The sequence below is a fragment of the Mirounga leonina genome, unplaced genomic scaffold (genome assembly GCF_011800145.1).
Source record: "Mirounga leonina isolate KUSES-001 unplaced genomic scaffold, KU_Mleo_1.0 Mir_94, whole genome shotgun sequence".
In the NCBI taxonomy this organism is placed as follows: Eukaryota; Metazoa; Chordata; class Mammalia; order Carnivora; family Phocidae; genus Mirounga; species Mirounga leonina.
The window spans coordinates 13,490,157-13,511,170 of NW_023270855.1; the positions used below are offsets into that span (position 1 = coordinate 13,490,157).

At 37.5% G+C, this 21,014-nt stretch overlaps 1 pseudogene; it reads left to right on the plus strand.

Moving 5' to 3' along the window:
- The first annotated feature begins 293 nt into the window (after window positions 1-293).
- Window positions 294-21,014, plus strand: part of LOC118005465 — a 54,378-nt pseudogene continuing 33,657 nt past the window's right edge.

Sequence of the window (21,014 nt, forward strand, 5' to 3'; positions counted from 1 at the left end):
CTTTGTATCTGGGTCTCATTATATCTGGATCTGCCAATAGTCACAAAAATGCAACTTAACCAATTGTAGTACAAGTTTTAAAATGTGTTGTTGTTTTTATCACTAAAACTTATTTGATGCCAGAGTTATTTATAATGAATACTCGTTTACAGCATTTGTTTATTTAGTTATTCAACACACGTTTGTTGAGCACCTGCTGTGTGTTGTCCATTGTGCTATGTGCTATTTTAAATGGTCATTTAGTTCGCAGAGTGCTGCTGCTGGAAACTTTACAACCAGGTATTTTACCCCACATGGATGATAGCTCCAAAGAAAATGGGTTTAAATTAAGAAAGATGGTAGATCCATTCTACTGCACCAGAAAAAGTAGTGGAATGGGTGATGGAAGGTAGGTTAATGTGGCGGGTGGTTCTTCTGAGGAAATCTTCAAGAACAGAAGTGGTGTAATTAAAACATAGACTTGCTTCAAGGCAAGGCCTAGCCCTGTCTTGGGTTCTTTTCAGTCTTATTTCAAGTTTCTAAATGTTGGAAGAGTAACCTCAGCATACCATCTGTGAGTGACCAGTCTACATCAGAGTGGTGCAAATGGTCCTTTCTCTCACAGAGCAAGTTTTCTCAGCCTCATAGGACAGAAGATGTAACTAGGAACGAAATGTGGGACATGGGAACTGGAAACTGTTTTTTAAGTGCTAAGAGACGAAGATGTGTAGATTACTGCCCCCATCCCCAGTGAGCCCGTCTCAGCCTTCAGCTATCCTGTGACCTTCGCTTGGAGTTTCCCGGGATTCCTTTCTGTCATTAGCCTCCTCCCCATCTCTACTCCCAAGCCCCTAGTTGTTTTTAATCTAATTCAGTTCTGGTTTGACTGAGAGAAGGTGAAAATAGCCCTTACTCTGATTGTAATGTCATTATATCCCACTGGGACAAAATTCGGCTACGTATTGTAGCAGAAAAAGCTGGATGAATGAAGAATGAGATAGAGTTGGAAGAAAGAACAATAATACTCTGTGGGCCTGGGATCCTTCTTGATTCTCACAGATAAACAATAAATAAGAAAAGAACAAAATAAAGGGAAGTTTTTAGGTTCAAAACCTTCTTTGGTAGGTGGAAATTAAATTTTATTTAGAAATAGAGGACTGCAAAGGGGCTCCTGGGTGGCTCAGTCAGTAAGGTATCCAACTCTTGGTTTTGGCTCAGGTCATGATCTCGAGGTTGTGAGATCAAGCCCTGTGTCAGGCTCTGTGCTCAGCATGGAGTCTGCTTAAGATTCTCTCTCCTTCTTCCTCTGTCCCGCCCCCCGCTCTCTCTCTCAAATAAATAAATAAATCTTTAAAAAAAAATAGAGGACTGCATAACTTGTAGTTTTTGAGGTGATTATATGGTAATACTAAGCTAGGTTAGAGGGACTAACTACATGTTAACCCTACAGGAACAGCTAACTGTTTTGGGATGGAGGCCAATCATAGTAATTCTTTCAGAATCCTTCCACATACTCAAAAGCTTTAGGATATTTATTTTTTAAGTGGAAAAATGTGCAAAACAATAATTTCTGCTTCTTTATTCTTTGCTTAAACTCATGATATTTTTGTGCTATGCCATGAGGGAAATTCTGTCCATGCACACATAGTTTTTCCACTTGTCAGTACTATTTGCATACTGCTCACACAGATTCACTGAAATTGGGGATCTGGCATTATGCCTCAACAGTGAAGCAATTAAGAATTTGGTTTATATCATTGTATATTCCTCACCTTTCCTAGGTGTTTTTTGGTGAGGTAGTTTTAAATGGTCTTAGACCTGTATTGAAGGTAGTAGGTGCCTGAACTCTCAAGGATCATTATTTTGCTTTTATATGGAATCATCTTTAAATTTTTCATACCACTGTTGACTTGGGATAGGGACCTCAGAAGGTGAGGAGAAAAGAAAGCATGTGTATTAGAATAGCTGCATGAATTATCCAAATCCATGAACTATCAAAAGTCTTCTAAAACATCCTATTTCCCTGTACTAGATTTGCTAATTTAAGCTTTGCTTAGTTGATAATAATGGAATTTTCTAACCACAAACAATTGGTTGATGCAGAACTAACCATGGTGACAAGGAAAAAGGACACCAAGCTTGAAATCCATTGTTCCCAAAATACACTGAGGCACCTGGGGCCACTGAAGACAACTCATAGGGATACTGCAGGATATTTTAAATGTTCAAGGGAAACACAGTGATATACCAATTACTGCTCTGGGATTGTTCACAGTTTCAACATTAGATCATACTACATTCCTTTTGATTAGGTAGTATCTTCAGGAAGCTGGGTTTTTGGTGATTATTGTTTTACCAAGCAGGTACCACTGACAATAATTGTGTGACAGGAAATGAGAGTGACAGTTTTCAATTTGATTCCAAGGCTTGAGAAGTTGTGCAGTAGACACACGTTATCACATTAGTAAGTAAATGTGGTCAAGATTAAAATAATTTTTTTTTTCAATTTGTGTGAATTGACCTTCCAGATGGCGATTAAGTAGATGGGACATAAATAGTTATTAAGTTGTTTGTGCCTAGCAGAAGTCTTAATGTATTTCTTCTGGCCTAGGAATGTCATGAAAGAGTAAATCAGACAGTAAAGGTTATCATGAATCAAAAAGTTTGGCAACCAGTAGTTTAAATTGTTTTTAAAAGTTGGTTTGGGTAGCCTTTTTTTCTTCTAAAAAGCTCTTGTATTTTTTTTCCCATCATTTTATCTAAATGTACAAATGTAATCATCTGCCTTTTTTTTTTTTTTTTTTTTATAAGTAGTCTCCATGCCCAGCATGGAGCCCAGTGCAGGGCTTAAACTCACAAGCCTGAGATCAAGACCTGAGCTGAGATCAAGAGTTGGACGCTAGGGGCGTCTGGGTGGCTCAGTCATTAAGCGTCTGCCTTTGGCTCAGGTCATGATCCCAGAGTCCTGGGACTGAGCCCCTCATTGGGCTCCCTGCCGGTGGGAGGCCTGCTTCTCCCTCTCCCACTACCCCTGCTTGTGTTCCTGCTTTAGCTGTCTCTCTCTGTCAAAAAAAAAAAAAGAGTTGGATGCTTAACTGACTGAATCACCCAGATGCCCCTCATGTATCTATTTTTAAAAGTATTTTATTCTGTTTCTCCTAGCTTTCCTCTTCCTTCTCCTCTACCTTTTCATTTCCCTACCAGGCAGCTCATTAGCAACCTAGTATATATCTTTTTATATTTGTCAAGGATATGCTTCTGTAAGATATATATATACATATTAACTTATTTAAACATGTAAGCCTGGGAGGGGTCACTGTTTTATGAAAATAAGAGCGTGATAGTTACAAAAGGCAGGTGACATCCAGTATTATTATGAAAATAATTTTAACTTTGCAGACCTCTGGTAATGGTCTCAGAGATCCTAGGGGCCTGTGGGCCACACTTGGAGAACATTTGCAATAGATATGTTTCTACAATAAGTGAAAATAAATCTGGATTGCAGTGATATACAATAGCAATGTTCTTTTTTTTTAAGTTCCATGTAAATATTTCATGTGTAAAAATACTTGATGATTTTTATCTGTTGTACATAGTTTGATAAATGAATGTGTGTTGAGTGTTATGGTACATGATGATTGATCTTAAGATTTTTTATTTGTTTTATTGATACTGATTAAATATCTTTTGAACTTATAATTATTTTAAATGTTTTACTGTGTGAAATTTATATGCAAATTTATATCCTCATTGCATTTTCTCTTTTGGAACTTGATTGTTGTTCTGATGAAAATGAATTATAAACAATAACACTTTTAAGCATCATTTTTATTCAACATTTTGTTAAGAAAATAAGCCAATCATATTTTTTTGAAATAAGTCATTTTTCATTCCAGAAATAAAAATTGTTTCACTTCGCACTGATTCCTGTTCAGCATCAAAAAGCATTCTAGGCTGTTACCACTTTGTACAGTATTAGAAGATGTTCTTTACTAATATGGTTTTTGCTTGTTTTCCTATAGATTCAGAAAATTCATGTTTATAATATTCAAAAGGAACACTGAGAAACTATCCTAATTTTATAGTCTTTTAATTCTGAGTATTTGTTTTTAATACTTTATTAAAAAGTCTTGCATTAAAAATACCAAGAAACTATACACTTATTATTTAAGAAATGTAATGTACTGACAATAAAACCAAAGAGAAAGCTAAGCACTTTAAAAGTAGAAGTAACTATGTAATTTGGGAATATAATAAACTGTTGATAGTCTTAAGGGTGTCTCTTAAAGATTGTGCAATATATTCTTGCTGCATACTGTGATGTGGGCCAAGTCAGTGGATACTGCATTTATTTCTTATCTTTCACTAGTATGGGAGGCTCACTTAGGGTTTCTTTTCTTTTTTTTTTTTTTTTTAAAGATTTTATTTATTCATCTGAGACACACAGAAAGAGAGAGAGCATGAGCAGGGAGAGAGGCAGAGGGAGAGGGAGAAGCAGGCTCCTCGCTGAGCCAGGAGCCCAATGTGGGGCTCGATCCCAGGACCCTGGGATCATGACCTGAGCCGAAGGCAGACGTGTAACCATCTGGGGCCCCTAGGGCTTATTTTCATGATGCTTCCTGACAATTGTCTTGAATTAATGAATTTAAATTATAATGGATACTTTTAGTAAATCTTTCTGCTTATTGCATTAGTATTATAAGATTTATTAATCAGTATAGAAGTATTTTGACATTTTACCAGTTCTGGCAAATATCAGATGAATATATCAATTCTAACCTTTTTGCATTCATGGAAGTATTACTCAGTCCTCAAATAGCTGCTGATCACTTACCAAAAATGAGGCACTTTCACTTACGAAATATGAGTTACAAACATGTATATGACTCAGAATGTGTCCTCAGAAAGTTTGTAATCTATGATATATCAACACAAGAAAATAGAGTATATGGAAGAAAAGGCTAAATACTAGAAAAGAAGTATTAATAATAAAAATTTGCATTCATGGAGAGATACCAGTTTTGTCTGGAAATTTCATTGTCAAAGATTGAAACCATATATATTTTTCCTTATTACAACAATATATTCTAATTGTGAAAAATTCATAAACTCTAGGCAGTCACAAAGAAGAAAAATCGCTCATAATTTTAAATTTCACTTAACAATTACTGTCATTAATATTTTGGTATTTAGTTTTAGCCACTTCATTATTTTAAGTAGATTCTTTTGAAAAGTGCTTTGTAAAGATATTCATTCCAGTTACAGTTCTAGGAATAATGCAGATATTAAATACAGCCCTTGGTACTGATGATTTTGGAAGAGGAAACACTATTAGGTCAAGTTACTTTAAGCATAAGTAGTTTTATGGACAATAGTGATTTGGCCATGATTATGGCTTTAACTTTACAGTTGTGTCCAAGACATCTGAAAGAGAATGCAGCTCTCTCACTTGCTGGCTTAGGGGTAGGAGAATCTTATTCATGGAGTTCTAAGAATGTGATAGGTTCTACTCAGAAACAAAAGTAAACCTTATCTTACTTCACAGAAGAGAAGGACTGTCAGCTGATTCTTAGAGACAGTATTATACATGAGAGGTGAAATCTTAGCACATCTACTATTAAAAGTAGGTCCATATAAAAGTTATCAGTTAAATCTTTGTAATTTAAATTGGCATTTGCTTATTGAGATACTTTTTCCATTCATAGGAAAATATTAAACAATTCATTTTTCTTAACTTTTTTTCATTTAAAAGCATCATGTCACAGATAACCTAAAATATCAAGTGATTTGTGCTTCTTTATATTTGGAACCTATTTTTTTTCCCAGTAGATCTCTCTTCCTGTGTTGGAACCTATTTTTTCCCCCAGTAGATCTGTTTCCCTTCCCTGTTTACCATTTATTTATTTATTTATTTGGCTCCTTGCCCAGCATGGTGCCCAACTGGGGCTTGAGCTCACAACCTGAGCTGATATCAAGAGTCGGATGCTTAACCAGCAGAGCCACCCCGGCACCCCTCTGTTTACCTTTTAAATAATTTTTGATACTAGTGTGAATTCCTTGGAGGAGCTAGCTTAAAAAATTTTTGGTGTCAAGAAAATATCACACTGGAGTGAAAGATGGGTGAAAGATAGTATTTCAAGTATTCACATGTAGGTAATGGAAAGCTGATAGCAGGGCCACCAGTATGCAAAATGAAAAACGGTTCCTTTCCCATCTTCTCTTAGCATTCCCCATTCTTAGCTCCCTCTTGCTATTTTTCCTATGGTCCCTTTCTGGTGGGTGGCACCTTCTCCTGTCCTGTTTATATGATGGCCAATACTTAGACTTACGCTTTCTCCCTTTATTAAAGCGAAACCCATACTGCTGGCCATTTTCTTGGTTATCATGTCGAAAATAAGCCAGTGGGCTGATTTCCCCAAAGATGTTAGTATTTTAGGATATTTAAATTTGTTAATCTTTTACTCCTATTTGAATTTTGACAAAGGTTTCTAGAGAGGCAAAGCTTTAAACTAAGATGGAAAAATGTCTAATGCCAAATTTTCAGATGGCTTGGAGAAAGTATTTGGAGACAGGGCTAACATTATAGATCCTTCAGTTCATCCTATAGACAACCAGACAGTTCCAGCTGAATACATACTTCTGTTTTGAAGAGAATAGAAGAGGAAAGTGCTATTTGTGTCTTTTAATGCAAATAGCCATGTGGAAATTCCCTTTCTGCAAGGTTTTATAGACTTTATTATTGCCTCTGGAAGTTAAATGTGGGGACAATTTTCCTGAAGAGATTTGAAGTAAAAGGAACATACTTGTAGCCGATTTGCAAGCCTTCTTTCTGTAGTGATTTCTATATCTCTAAGACTCTAAAGATCCTCAAGGAAAAGACACCAAATGCAGAGTATCAATTACTTTCACATCCACAGTTTGAGCTCCTAAAATGGCATAATACGCAATCTGAGAAAGAGAGGCAGTCATCTAATTCATTTTCTTCTCAGAGTAGAGAAGTGTGTGCATGATTACAGATTGAGCCTTTAGGAGAGCAATAAAAATAGCTCTGACAGCCATTTCCAATAAAAAAATAATTTTTCATTGGGCAGAGTATCGAATCAATAAAGACATTTTTGGAGTTCTTGTTTAGCAGTGTGTTTGGAGATATTATATCTCCAATAGCAGTTACGGGAGAAAGGAATACATGATTGATGCAGGACAAAAAACCAGACACCTTATTTTAAGAGAAGTGCTTTGTGACCTTTAAGTTTTAAAATAAGATTTTCTTTAAAGATTTTTTTTTAAATAAGAATTGACTAAGCAACAGTTCTGTCACCCTCCACTCTTGTGTGGCTATTATTTTCACCAAAAGTGCCATTTAATGTAAAAGGGTTGAAATTGTAGTAACTGTGGTCTAAGAGCCATTCATGGTGCTGTAAGGATTTTCTTCCCACTCTTAGTACCAACTAGTTATATTTCTTTGCTCTGATAAAACAAGAATTATAGACTAGAGAAATTGTGGAAGATTTGTGTGAATCAATTTTTGATTTTAATTAATGACTATGGAAATTGGAAATAGAAGTGCATTAATTCTAGATCCTTTCCTCCTGTATGTTTCTTCATTTTAAACAACAAGGTTTTAAATTCTTAGTATTCTATTTTATTAATGGCCAGGTATTACTTCTGGTATAACTGCAGTAAGACTCTCCCCCCACCACTCCACTGGTGATTTGCATGTGATTTCTTTCTTTTTTCTTTTTTTTTTTTTAAATATTTTATTTTATTTATTTGACAGAGAGAGACAGCTAGAGAGGGAACACAAGCAGGGGGAGTGGGAGAGGGAGAAGCAGGCTTCCCGCCGAGCAGGGAGCCCGATGCGGGGCTCGATCCCAGGACTCTGGGATCATGACCTGAGCCGAAGGCAGACGCTTAACGACTGAGCCACCCAGGCGCCCCTGCATGTGATTTCTTTCTATGGCTAAATAAGTTCATCGATTTTATGTTTCACGGAGATTAGTAGTTTAACAAAATAAGAGATTCTAATTTTTTCTACATTGTTATTGGATTTAGTTGTCTTTTTAACTGAAAGAGAGTCTTTAAAGATGTTTTCTCTTTGCTCTAAACAACATTAAATAAAATGTACAGTGATAATGACAAATCAGGCATGTTAAATAAACAAGATTAATATTGTGGGATTTTTCCAAAGGCCAAAGCCAGTTTCTAAGTACTCATTTAATTTTCTGTATTCTGGCTATAATATTGAATTGTGTTTTCTCTATGGAATATTTAATGCTGCCTTTTGAAAAGGAAGTATGTTTAATAGGTAAAAAAATCAAAACAATATAAAAAGTATGTGGTAAGAGTTCTCTTCCTACTCCTCTTCCTACTTTTCTTCTTTCTCTGTTCCCTACACTCTACCTTCCACATAACAACTTTTACCAGTTTCTTGTAAATCTTTAAGTTATTTTTTATGTAAATACATATATTTATTCTCTCCAGCCCAGTTTTCCCCCTAAAAGTTCACTTAATATATAGACTGTTCTGAATCTCCCTGTTATTTCTTTTAATTATTTCTCTCACTCCTGAACTGTAAACATTTTCACTAGACTTTTTGGCCTTTTAGTTAGACAAACCTGTATTTGAGTCCTGGCTCTACTACTTACTAAGTGTGCAACCTTGGGTTAAATGTGAGTTTCCAGTGACTTATTAAAATGGAAGAATCAGTACCTATGACATAGGGTTGCTGTGAGATTTAAATGAGGTAATACACAGCCAGTAGTAGCCTCTGTTGGGCAATCAATATATGTCCCTTTACTCTGGCCTTTTCTTTCTCCCAAAGTGCAGTCACCCTTTTCCATCATCTATTCCCTGAATTAAAGCTACCGTAACCTCACAAATAGTTTCCCTGTCTCGAGTGTAGCTCCTGTCCATCCATCCTTCATGCTGCAAGTAGAGTGGTCTTGCTGTGTCTTCTATCCTCTGCACAGAGGATATACTTCAAAGAGCATGTGACACTCTTCATGATCTAGGTTCTTCTTACTGGTTCACCCTTGTTTTATGCATTTCCTCTTCTTCTCTACTGTATATGTATTTTTCTCTGCCCAGAGTTCTCAGTCCCTGTTTATCCACCTGACAAGCTATTGTAGGTTGAACTGTGCCTGCACTCCCCCCAGCCCCCGCCCCGCCAAAAAAAAGAATGTTGAAATCCTAACCTCCAGTACCTGTGATTTTATTTGGAAATAGGGTCAAGTTAAAATGTGGTTATTAGGATGGGTCTTAATTCAATAAGATGTCTTTATAAAAGGGGTAATTTGAACACAGAGACAGATACACACAGGAAGAATACCATTTTAAGATTGGAATTATGCTGCCATAAACCAAGAAACTACCAGAAGCTGGGAGAGGGGCCTGGAACAGATTCTTCCTTAGCACCTTCAGTGGGACTATGGTCCTGCCAACATCTTGATCTTGGCCTTTTAGCCTAGAACCATGAATAAATTTCTGACGTTTAAGCCAACCAGCTTGTGGTATGTTGTACAACAACCTCAGGAAACTAATACACAATCTTTAAAATTTTCATCTCAAATGTCGCCTTCTCTGTAAAGCTTTCCTGACTTTCCTCTCATATAAAGCGTTCCTGCCTCTGTGTTCTTTGTTGTTTTCTCTATCAGATTATCTTGTTTTATTAAAAATTATAAGTTAAGGTAGTTTACATTAAGTACTTCTAGACCCTGAGCTACTTGAAGACAGGCATCATGTGTTTTCATCTTTGAATTCCCTGTGGCCCGTAACACACAGTATGGATTAAGTAAACCTAAGTTAAAGCTTTTTTAAAAACTCTAAGGTGTTCTTGTCAGAACCTTGGTTCCATTAGCAGTGCATTTTTGTAAAATGCTTCTTGGAATTGTTCTTTTCTACAGATGGATATTGTCACCTATTATATATGTTTTTACTGCAGTTGAGTCAAATCCTTTAAAGAATATAGCTTTAAGGATTCTTTAAAGTTATCTTTAAGATGTTGTCCAAATTCCCCTTAAAATCTTAAAAAAATATTCCCTTAAGTATAGTATATACAGTTTTTTGGTATGTACCATCTGGTACGCTAGTCTGTATGCATACTAACGTTGAGAATCTTAGGAATTAGGCTCCCTGAATACAGCTGAGAGCTGGGAAAAAGTGGTCCCATTAGAAAAGTTATCTTCCAGCCTGTAGAAGTGGCATACGTAATTTGGCTCATATTATTAGCATCCTCTCAATGTATAAACAGAATGGTTTTTTCTTGTTCTTGTTGTTTTCTTTGCATTTGCTGCCCCCAGCTTTGCTATGATGAAACTCCACCTCCCACAGAGAATACAGTCAGCTCAATCGCCTAACTTTTCAGGTACTCTGTCGTTAGAATAGCCTCATTCCCTTTCTTTAAAGCTTAGTCCTTTTCATTTAAAAACTTCAATCTCATATCTAATTTACTGCCTTTGGCCTTAACATTTCTGGTTAGTGAACACTGTGGAAGTATGGTGGCTTCAGCAGGTTCTGCTGACAAATGTCTTACTCTCAAGTATGTTCAAGTCTAATGTCCCCGAGACAATAATAACCCCTTTCAGGACTTGACTACATTCTCTGGGTGACCCCAGTTGGCAGCTTCGTGTCACATTTTTTTTTTTGTCCTATGCTGTGATGACCCTCCATAAGAATGTAAACCCCAGTTTCATCTGCTTTGTCTGGCCAACTCTTGGACTTGCAGGCAAGAATGGGACCCATTGTTCATACTGGTCAGGAGCTGGTTACTTCAACTTGGGAGCAGAATTGGCCATTTCTGGGCCATATCTGTCTAATGTTCTTTCCCCCTTAACTAATAATATTGAGTAAAGTCAGCAAATTCATTGACCAGGCTGATGTCCACCTAGGATACAAAATGCCAGCCATTATTATTATTATTATTACCTCAACCAAAGGCCTATTCCTTATCTATCATTCACCTACCTCCCTACCTAATTATCTGCTTACCAATACCTATGTATTTTATTGAATTATAATTCACGTACTATAAAATTCACCCCTTTACGGGTACAGTTCGATGGTTTGGTATATTCTCCAGGTTGTACAACCATTACCACTATCTAACTGCAGAACATTTTCATTACCCCAAAAGGAAACTCCACACCAGTAGTTATCACTCCCCAGCCCTAGGCAACTACTAATCTGTGTTCTGTCTCTGTGGATTTACTTATCCTGGACTTTCATATATGGAATCACACATCATGTGGCCTTTGTATCTAAAATCTTTCCGTTAACAAAGTTCAAGGTTCACTTATGTTTAGCATGTATCAGTACTTAATGCCTTTTTTATGAAATAATATTTGACTGTGTGGATATCACATTTTGCTTCTTTGTTCACCAGCTCATGGATATTTAGGTTGTTTCCACACTATTATGAATAATCCTACTGTAGACATTTGTGTGAAGTTTTTGTGTAAACATAGGTTTTCAATTCCAGGAGTAGAATTCTTGGTCATATGGAAATACCATGTTTAACTTTTTGAGGAATTGTCAAACTCTTTTCCAGAGCAGCTGCACGGTTTTATATTTCCACTGGCCATGTATATTTATTTTTTTTCATATTCATGTCAATAGTTGTTATTTTCTGTCTTTTTTATTATAGCCATCTGAGTGAGTATGCAGTGGTATCCCATTGTGGCTTTGATTTGCATTTTCTTAATAACCAATGATGCTGAGCATCTTCACGTGCTTATTGGCCGTTTGTATGTCTTCTTTGGAGAAGTGTCTTTTCAAATCCTTTGCCCATTTAAAAATTGGGTTATTTGTCTTTTTATTGTTGTTGGGTTGCAATAATTCTTTATTCTTTTTTTTTAAAGATTTTATTTATTTATTTGATAGAAAGAGACACAGCCAGAGAGGGAACACAAGCAGGGGGAGTGGGAGAGGGAGAAGCAGGCTTCCCGCTGAGCAGGGAGCCCAATGCAGGGCTTGATCCCAGGACCCTGGGATCATGACCCCAGCCGAAGGCAGACGCTTAACGATTGAGCCACCCAGGCGCCCAGTAATTCTTTATTCTTGATGGTAGACTCTTATTTATATGATTTGTAAATATTTTCTTCTGTGGCTTGTCATTTTATGTTCTTGATAGTGTCTTTTAATACATAAAGTTATAAATTTAATGCTATATATTTTATCTATTTTTCATTTGTGTTCATGTGCTTTGTTTCTTAGATACCTAAGAAATTGTTGCCTAATCTGGAATTGCTAAGATTATCATCTAAGTAGTAGTATATCTTTCATTCAGTAAATATGGGATGTCATTCCGTTTATTTAGGTCTTTAATCTCTTTCAACATTGTTTTGTAGATGTTAGTGTACTAGGCTTATGCTTCTTTTGTCAAATATATCCCTAAATATTGTATCCTTTTTGGTGCTATTTCAAATAAAATTGTTTTATTAATTTCATTTTCAAATGGTTCATTGCGAGGTATAGAAATAAACTGATTTTTGTATGTTGATCTTTGTATGCTGCAACCTTGCTGAACTACTTTTATTAGTTTTAATAGTTTTTGTGTGTGTGAATGGGTGCTTTAGGATTTTTTGATTTATTTTTTTACTGGGGTATAATGGATATATAACATCATATTAGCTGGAGGTGTACCATATAACGACTCGATATTTGTGTATGTATGCAAAATGATCACCAGAATTTGTCTAATTAGTATCTGTAAACATATAGGTACAAAAAATGAAAACCATGAGTTTATACTGATGATTCCAGTCCATAGGAGGAAGTTCACTATTTTTCTGTCTTTCCATATTTATAACTCCATTCTCCAACAATGAGAAAACTGACTCCCATTATCTTCCATATATTTATTTATTTGAACAATCCCTCTTGTTTGTAGCCAATCTCCCAGTGCTGATGCTGCCTTCTCCCACTCGTAGATTTTCCCCTTACCTCTTTTGGGCTCCCTACCTTTTGCAGGACCATTTTTTTTTTCTTGAAATTCAAGAGCCAACATATCATTAGTTTTTGATGTAGTGTTCAGTGACTCATTAGTTGCATATAACACCCAGTGCTTATCACATCACGTGCTCTCCTTAACGCCAATGTTACCTCTCTACCCTCTAACACCTTTTCACCCCATGAAGCAGACATCTGATCGCTCAGCGGGTTCCATCTAATGGTTTTTATACTGAGTTGTGAAGGATGGAAGGAAAGGTCTCTTGTTTTACCAAGTCTTTATTTTGAAAAATTTCAAGCTTACTGTAAAGTTGCAAGGATACTATAATGAAAAATCATATATCTTTACCCAGATTAAATAGTTGTTAACATTTTTTGCCACATTAGTTTTACTTCTCTTTTTCTCTTATATATAAATACATGTTTACATATATGTATGTCTAATACCTACATATCATTTTTTTCAGTTTTAAATGAATCATTTGAGACAATTTAGATAACATCACGTTACACTGAACACTTGACCTAAATACTTCATCTCCTAAGAACAAGGACACTTTTTCATATAACCACTGTATAGTTACCACACTTAGGAAATTTAACATTGATGCAGTGCTTTTATCAAATACACTGTTCATATGCAAATTTTTTCAGTTGTCCTAACACTGTTCTTAAGGACAAGTTTTTAAATCCGGGATTGAATCAAGGATCATACATTATCTTTAGTTAGTAGTTATCCAACCTTGAGAATAGTGTCTGACACACGGAAGACCCTGAGTAGATGTTTGTACTTTCATTAAGGGACCCTTGATTTAGCAGCGTTTTCTCAATTTGTAATTTGACTTCTATTTTTTTTAAGGTTAGGCAATTTACTCTAGAAAGTTAGTTTTTTAAAATGCACATGATAAACATATAGAACAAATGAAAATACAGTAGAATTAAGTCTTCTTCCCATTCTAAACTCTAACTTTCAGAAGTCAACCGCTTTTTCCAGGTTCTTGTGAATCCTTCCAGAAAGATCTCTGTTATAAGCGTAGAGCTGTATATACACATCCCCCAGTTTTTTACTTATAGAAATGGGATTATAGCACTTACTCTTCTGTAACTTGCATTTTTTAATATATCTTGGAGATAGTTGTGTATCAGCACACATAGAGGTACTTTATTCTTCATGACTCTGTAGTATTCTGTCATATGGATGTGTCATAATTTACTTAATTGTTGATGGATATGAAAGTTGTTGCCATTCTTTCAGCTATTCAAAACACATATTTGGCCTCTTAAAGGAACTAGACTTTTTAACTTTGGCATTCTGTAGCAGAATAAAAGGTTAAGAGCATTTAGATGATTTTCTTCACATACCTGGTTTTTAATGAGCTATTCAGTCATCATGGCTTTCATGTAGTACTTCAATGAAATACTAATAAACTTCATCTGTCAAATGAAGTGGCTGATGAATTATTCAGTATTAAAATAAAAGTGTCTAACTTAGTCATACAGAGTTGAATTAGAGCAATTCTTCTGAAACTATCTGTGGTGAAAGACCCAGATTTTTAAAAAATTTCCAATCCTTTGCAGACTGATACCTTTGTAAAATGCAGGAAAAACAAACAATCAGAAAAATAAAAATTTAAAAAAGCATACAGAATGAAACGTCCACATGATTAATACAGAGCAGTGGTTCTTAAAATGTGGTCCAATAATTTTTCAGAGGTAAAGAGACCAAAAAGTTTAAGAACAACCGACACAGAATTTCTATTGCAAGTTTTTGTTTCTCTCCCATTATAACTACATAGAATGTTATAAGTGAAGCAGTGTCCCTTTGTATTAAATGCCTGTATCCCACTTTAAAAGAATACTATATATGTCAAAATTTAAAAATTTCAGTGTGACAAATCTATCATATTGAAACTCAGTGTGACTTGTGTTTTTCTTGTTAATTTATTTAATCTTGGTTAGATTGCTGATAATGCTATTCATAGGAAATAATGTATATCTAAATTGTGTCTATGGTCTTTTTTTTTTTTTTTAGAGGGTTTTTTAAAAAAATTTTATTATGTTATGTTAGTCACCATACAATACATCATTAGTTTTTGATGTAGTGATCCACGATCCATTGTTTTCGTATAACACCCAGTGCTCCATGCAGTACGTGCCCTCCTTAATACCCATCACCGGGCTAACCAATCCCCCTCCCCCCTCCCCTCTAAATCCCTGTTTGTTTCTCAGGTCCATAGTCTCTCATGGTTCATCTCTCCCTCCAATTCCCCCCGCCCATTTTTCCCTTCCTTCTCTTAATGTCCTCCATGTTATTCCTTATGTTCCACAAATAAGTGAAACCATATGATAATTGACTTTCTCTGCTTGACTTATTTCACTTAGCATAATCTCCTCCAGTCCCATCCATGTTGATGTAAAAGTTGGGTATTCATCTTTTCTGATGGCTGAGTAATATTCCATTGTATATATGGACCACATCTTCTTTATCCATTCATCTGTTGAAGGGCATCTCAGTTCTTTCCACAGTTTGGCTATTGCAGACCTTGCTGCTATGAACATTGGGGTGCATATGGCCCTTCTTTTCACTACATCTGTGTCTTTGGGGTAAATACCCAGCAGTGCAATTGCTGGGTCATAGGGTAGCTCTATTTTTAAATTTTTGAGGAACCTCCACACTGTTTTCCAAAGTGGCTGTACCAACTTGCATTCCCACCAACAGTGTAAGAGGGTTCCCCTTTCTCCACAACCTCTCCAACATTTGTTGTTTCTTTCCCTGTCCATTTTGGCCATTCTAACTGGTGTAAGGTGGTATCTCAGTGTGGTTTTGATTTGGATTTCCTGATAGCTAATGATGATGAACATTTTTTCATGTGTCTGTTAGCCATTTGTATGTCTTCTTCAGAGAAGTGTCTGTTCATGTCTTCTGCCCACTTTTTGACTTGATTATTTGTTTTTTGGGTGTTGAGTTTGAGAAGTTCTTTATAGATTTTGGATACCAGCCCTTTATCTGTAGTGTCATTTGCAAATATCTTCTCCCATTCTGTGGGTTGCCTCTTTGTTTTGTTGACTGTTTCCTTTGCTGTGCAGAAGCTTTTTATCTTGATGAAGTCCCAAAAGTTCATTTTTGCTTTTGTTTCACTAGCTTTTGGAGATATATTTTGAAAGAAGTTGCTGTGACCGATGTCAAAGAGGTTACTGCCTATGTTCTCCTCTAGGATTTGGATAGATTCCTTTCTCACATTGAGGTCTTTCATCCACTTTGAGTTTATCTTTGTGAATGGTGTTAGAGAATGGTCGAGTTTCATTCTTCTGCATGTGGCTGTCCAATTTTCCTAGCACCATTTATTGAAGAGACTGTCTTTTTTCCATTGCATGTTTTTTTCCTGCTTTGTCAAAGATTATTTGACCATAAAGTTGAGGGTCCATATCTGGGTTCTCTATTCTGTTCCATTGGTCTGTATGTCTGTTTTTGTACCAATACCATGCTGTCTTGGTGATTACTGCTTTGTAATATAGCTTGAAACTGGGCAATGTGATGCCCCCAGCTTTGTTTTTCTTTTTCAACATCTCCTTAGCGATTCGGGGTCTTTTCTGATTTCTTTTAGGATTGTTTGTTCCAGCACTTTGAAAAATGTCATTGGAATTTTGATCGGGATGGCATTGAAGGTATAGATTGTTCTGGGTAGCATAGACATTTTAACGTTTATTCTTCCGATCCATGAGCATGGAATATTTTTCCATCTTTTTGTGTCTTCTTCAATTTCTTTCTGAGGGTTCTGTAGTTCCTAGAGTATAGATCCTTTACCTCTTTGGTTAGGTTTATTCCGAGGTATCTTATGGTTTTTGGTGCTATTGTAAATGGAATCGTTTCTTTAATTTCTCTTTCAACAGTTGCATTGTTAGTGTATAAGAAAGCAACTGATTTCTGTGCATTGATTTTGTATCCTGCCACATTACTGAATTGCTGGATGAGTTCTGGTAATTTGGGGGTGGAGTCTTTTGGGTTTTCCACATAAAGTATCATGTTGTCTGTGAAAAGAGAGAGTTTGACTTCTTCTTTGCCAATTTGAATACCTTTTATTTCTTTTTGTTGTCTGATTGCTGTTGCTAGGACTTCTAGTACTATGTTGAACAACAGTGGTGAGAGTGGGCACCCTTGATGTGTTCCTGATCTTAAGGGAAAGGCTCTCAGCTTTTCCCCATTGAGGATGATATTCGCTGTGGGTTTTTCATAGATGGATTTTATGAGCTTGAGGAATGTTCCCTCTATCCCTATACTCTGGAGAGCTTTAATCAGGAAAGGATATTGTATTTTGTCAAATGCTTTTTCTGCATCCATTGAGAGGACCATATGGTTCTTCTCCCTCCTCTTATTAATGTGTTCTATCACATTGATTGATTTGCGAATGTTGAACCACCCTTGCATCCTGGGGATAAATCCCACTTGGTCATGGTGGATGATCCTTTTAATGTATTGTTGGATCCTATTAGCTAGGATTTTGTTGAAGATTTTGGAATCCATATTCATCAGGGTTATGGGTCTGAAATTCTCCTTTTTGATGGGGTCTTTGCCTGGTTTGGGGATTAAGGTAATGCTGGCCTCATAGAATGAATTTGGAAGTTTTCCTTCTGTTTCTATTTTTTGAAACAGCTTCAGTAGAATAGGTATTATTTCTTCTTTGAATGTTTGGTAGAATTCCCCAGGGAATCCATCAGGTCCTGGACTTTTGTTTTTTGGGAGGTTTTTGATCACTGCTTCAATCTCGTTACTGGTTATTGGCCTATTCAGGTTGTCAATTTCTTCCTGTTTCAGTCTTGGCAGCTTATAGGTTTCCAGGAAGGCCTCCATTTCACCCAGATTGCTCAGTTTATTGGCATATAGTTGTTGATAATAATTTCTAATAATTGTTTCTATTTCCTTGGTGTTGGTCGTGGTCTCTCCCCTTTCATTCATAATTTTATTAATTTGGGTCCTTTCTCTCTTCTTTTGGATAAGTCTGGCCAGTGGTTTATCAATCTTATTAATTCTTTCAAAGAACCAACTTCTAGTTTCATTGATCTGATCTGCTGTGTTTCTGGTTTCTAATTCATTGATTTCTGCTCTAATTTTAATTATTTCTCTTCTAATGCATGGCTTAGGTGTCATTTGTTGCTTTTTCTCTAGTTCTTTAAGGTGTAGAGTTAGTTGGTGAATTCAGGATTTTTCTATTTTTTTGAGTGAGGCTTGGATGGCTATGTATTTCCCCCTTAGGACTGCCTTTGCAGTATCCCACAGGTTTTGGACCGATGTGTTTTCGTTCTCATTGATTTCCATGAATTGTTTAAGTTCTTCTTTGATTTCTTGGTTGACCCAAACATTCTTGAGCAGAGTGGTCTTTGGCTTCCAAGTGTTTGAATTTCTGCCAAATTTTTTCTTGTGATTGAGTTCCAGTTTTAGAGCATTATAGTCTGAGAATATGCAGGGAATAATCTCAATCTTTTGGTATCGGTTGAGACCTGATTTGTGACCCAGTATATGGTCTATTCTGGAGAAAGTTCCATGTGTGCTTGAGAAGAATGAGTATTCTGGTGTTCTAGGGTGGAATGTTCTGTAAATATCTATGAGGTCCATCTGGTCCAATGTTATCATCCAAGGCTCTTGTTTCCTTGTTGATTTTCTGCTTAGATGATCTGTCCATTGCTGAGAGTGGAGTATTGAGGTCTCCTACAATTAACATATTGTTATCAATATGACTCTTTATTTTGGTTAACAGTTGGCTTATGTAGATGGCTGCTCCCATGTTGGGGGCATAGATATTTACAATTGTTAGATCTCCTTGTTGGATAGACCCTTTAAGAATGATATAATGTCCTTCTGTGTCTCTTATTACAGACTTTAGTTTAAAATCTAATTAGTCTGATATAAGAATTGCTACCCCAGCTTTCTTTTGAGGTCCGCTGGCATGGAAGATAGATCTCCATCCCTTCACTTTCAGTCTGGATGTATCTTTAGGTTCAAAATGAGTCTCTTGTAGACAGCATATGGATGGGTCTTGTCTTTTTATCCAATCTGCAACCCTGTGCCGTTTTATGGGAGCGTTTAGGCCATTCCGTTGAGAGTGATTATTGAGAGATATGAATTAATTGTCATTATGTTGCCTGTGAAGACTTTGTTTTTATAGATTGTCCCTGTAAATTTCTGTTGTAGATCACTCTTGGGGTCTTTCTCCTTTTATAGAACCCCCCTTAATATTTCTTGCAGGGCCGGCTTAGTGGTCACATATTCTTTCAACTTCTGCCGGTCATGGAAGCTCTGCATCTCTCCATCCATTCTAAATGAAAGCCTTGCCGGATAAAGTATTCTTGGCTGCATGTTCTTCTCATTTAGTACTCTGAATATGTCTTGCCAGGCCTTTCTGGCTTGCCAGGTCTCTGTGGATAGGTCTGACGTTATTCTGATGTTCCTCCCTCTGTATGTAAGGAATCTCTTCCCCCTAACTGCCCTTAAGATGGTTTCCTTGGTTCTAAGATTTGCAAGTTTTACTATTACATGCCAGGGTGTTGGCCTGTTTTCCTTGATCTTAGGAGGGGTCCTCTCTGCCTCTAGGACTCGAATGTTTGTTTCATTCCCCAGATTAGGGAAGTTCTCAGCTACGATTTGCTCAAATACATCTTCTAGCCCTCTCTCTCTCTCCACTCCCTCTGGGATTCCAATGATTCTGACATTGGAACACCTCATGGTGTCACTTATTTCTCTGATTCTATTTTCATGGATTCTGAGTTGTTTTTCCCTGGCCTTCTCTTTTCCCTTTTTATCTATTATACTGTCTTCCAGATCGCTTATTCGTTCTTCTGCCTCACTTACCCTAGCTGTTAGATTATCTAGATTGGATTGGATCTCATTGATAGCATTTTTAAGTTTTGCCAATTCCCCTTTTATTTCTGCCCTTAGAGACTCTGTTGCCATTAATTGATTTCTCCATTCTAGCCATTGTCTTCAAACTGCTAGCCTGAATTCCAGCTCCGACATATTGGTTATATCTGCATCCATTTGTAAATCTGCAGCATAAGTCATAATCTCTGAGTCTTTTCTGTTTTGGGGGCTCCTCCCCCTAGTCATTCTGTTGATGGGTGTTTGAGGGAATGTATAGAGTCGAAATTATTGACCAGAACCCAAGCAAGGTACACCTGTTTTCTTGGGACCTTAGGGTTGCTGGCCTCTTGTTTTCCCAGCCTGTCTTCTGTGGGAGGGGCCTGCCGTGCTGTTACTCAGGCAACCCTGTTTGGGCGGAGTTGCCCTGCGCCCCTGTGGCAGGGGATGGGCTCAGTGGGAATCAGTCTTTGGGGCTTTTGTTCTCTGGCGCCTTTCCCTGGCTGCTTTCCATGTCTCTTCCGTGAGTCAGAGCAGAAGAGACCGTTTCCAACCCTCTGCCTCAGAGCAGAGAGACCTCAGTCTGTTCTTCAGTGAGCTCTCCAGGCCACACTGTCTCCGTTTCTGTCTGTGCTGCTATAAACTGCAGCGTCCTGGGTTCTGCGCCCCTCCTCAGCACTCCCAGTCCTGCCTCCAGGTCGGGGCACGTCTCTGCCCTTTGTGTTTCTAAATCCGCCAGCCGCTCCCAGTTCGCGCATGCGCGACTCCGCGCTTGGGGTTTCCACCCCCAGGGGTTGCAGTTCATCGGCTGGACCCCGGCGCACCGGGTTTCCATCTTGGAGGCTGCAGTTCGCGTTTGCGTGACCGTAGCTCTGGGTTTCTGTCCGGGCGGCTCCGGTTTGCGTGCGCGCGCGCGACCCTGCCGGTCTGGTCCTCCACCCCGGGGCTGCCCTAAAGTCCTTTCCTGACGCTACCGGTCTGCAAGTCTGTGCCAGTCCGCAGCGCGAGGCTGTTACTCACCAGTGGTGTAGGATCCCCATGACCAGGCACCCTCCCGCTGCCGTTTATCCTCTGATATCTGCCCGCAAATCACGGCTCTCCGTTCGTACCTCAAAACCAACCTCCTGCGATATTCTGTTTGTAGAGATCCAGATCTTCTTACATCTCAGGCTAGTTTCGTGGGTGCTCAGAGTGGTCTGGTAGATATCCAGCTCAATTCCGTGGACCAGTTGAAATAGGG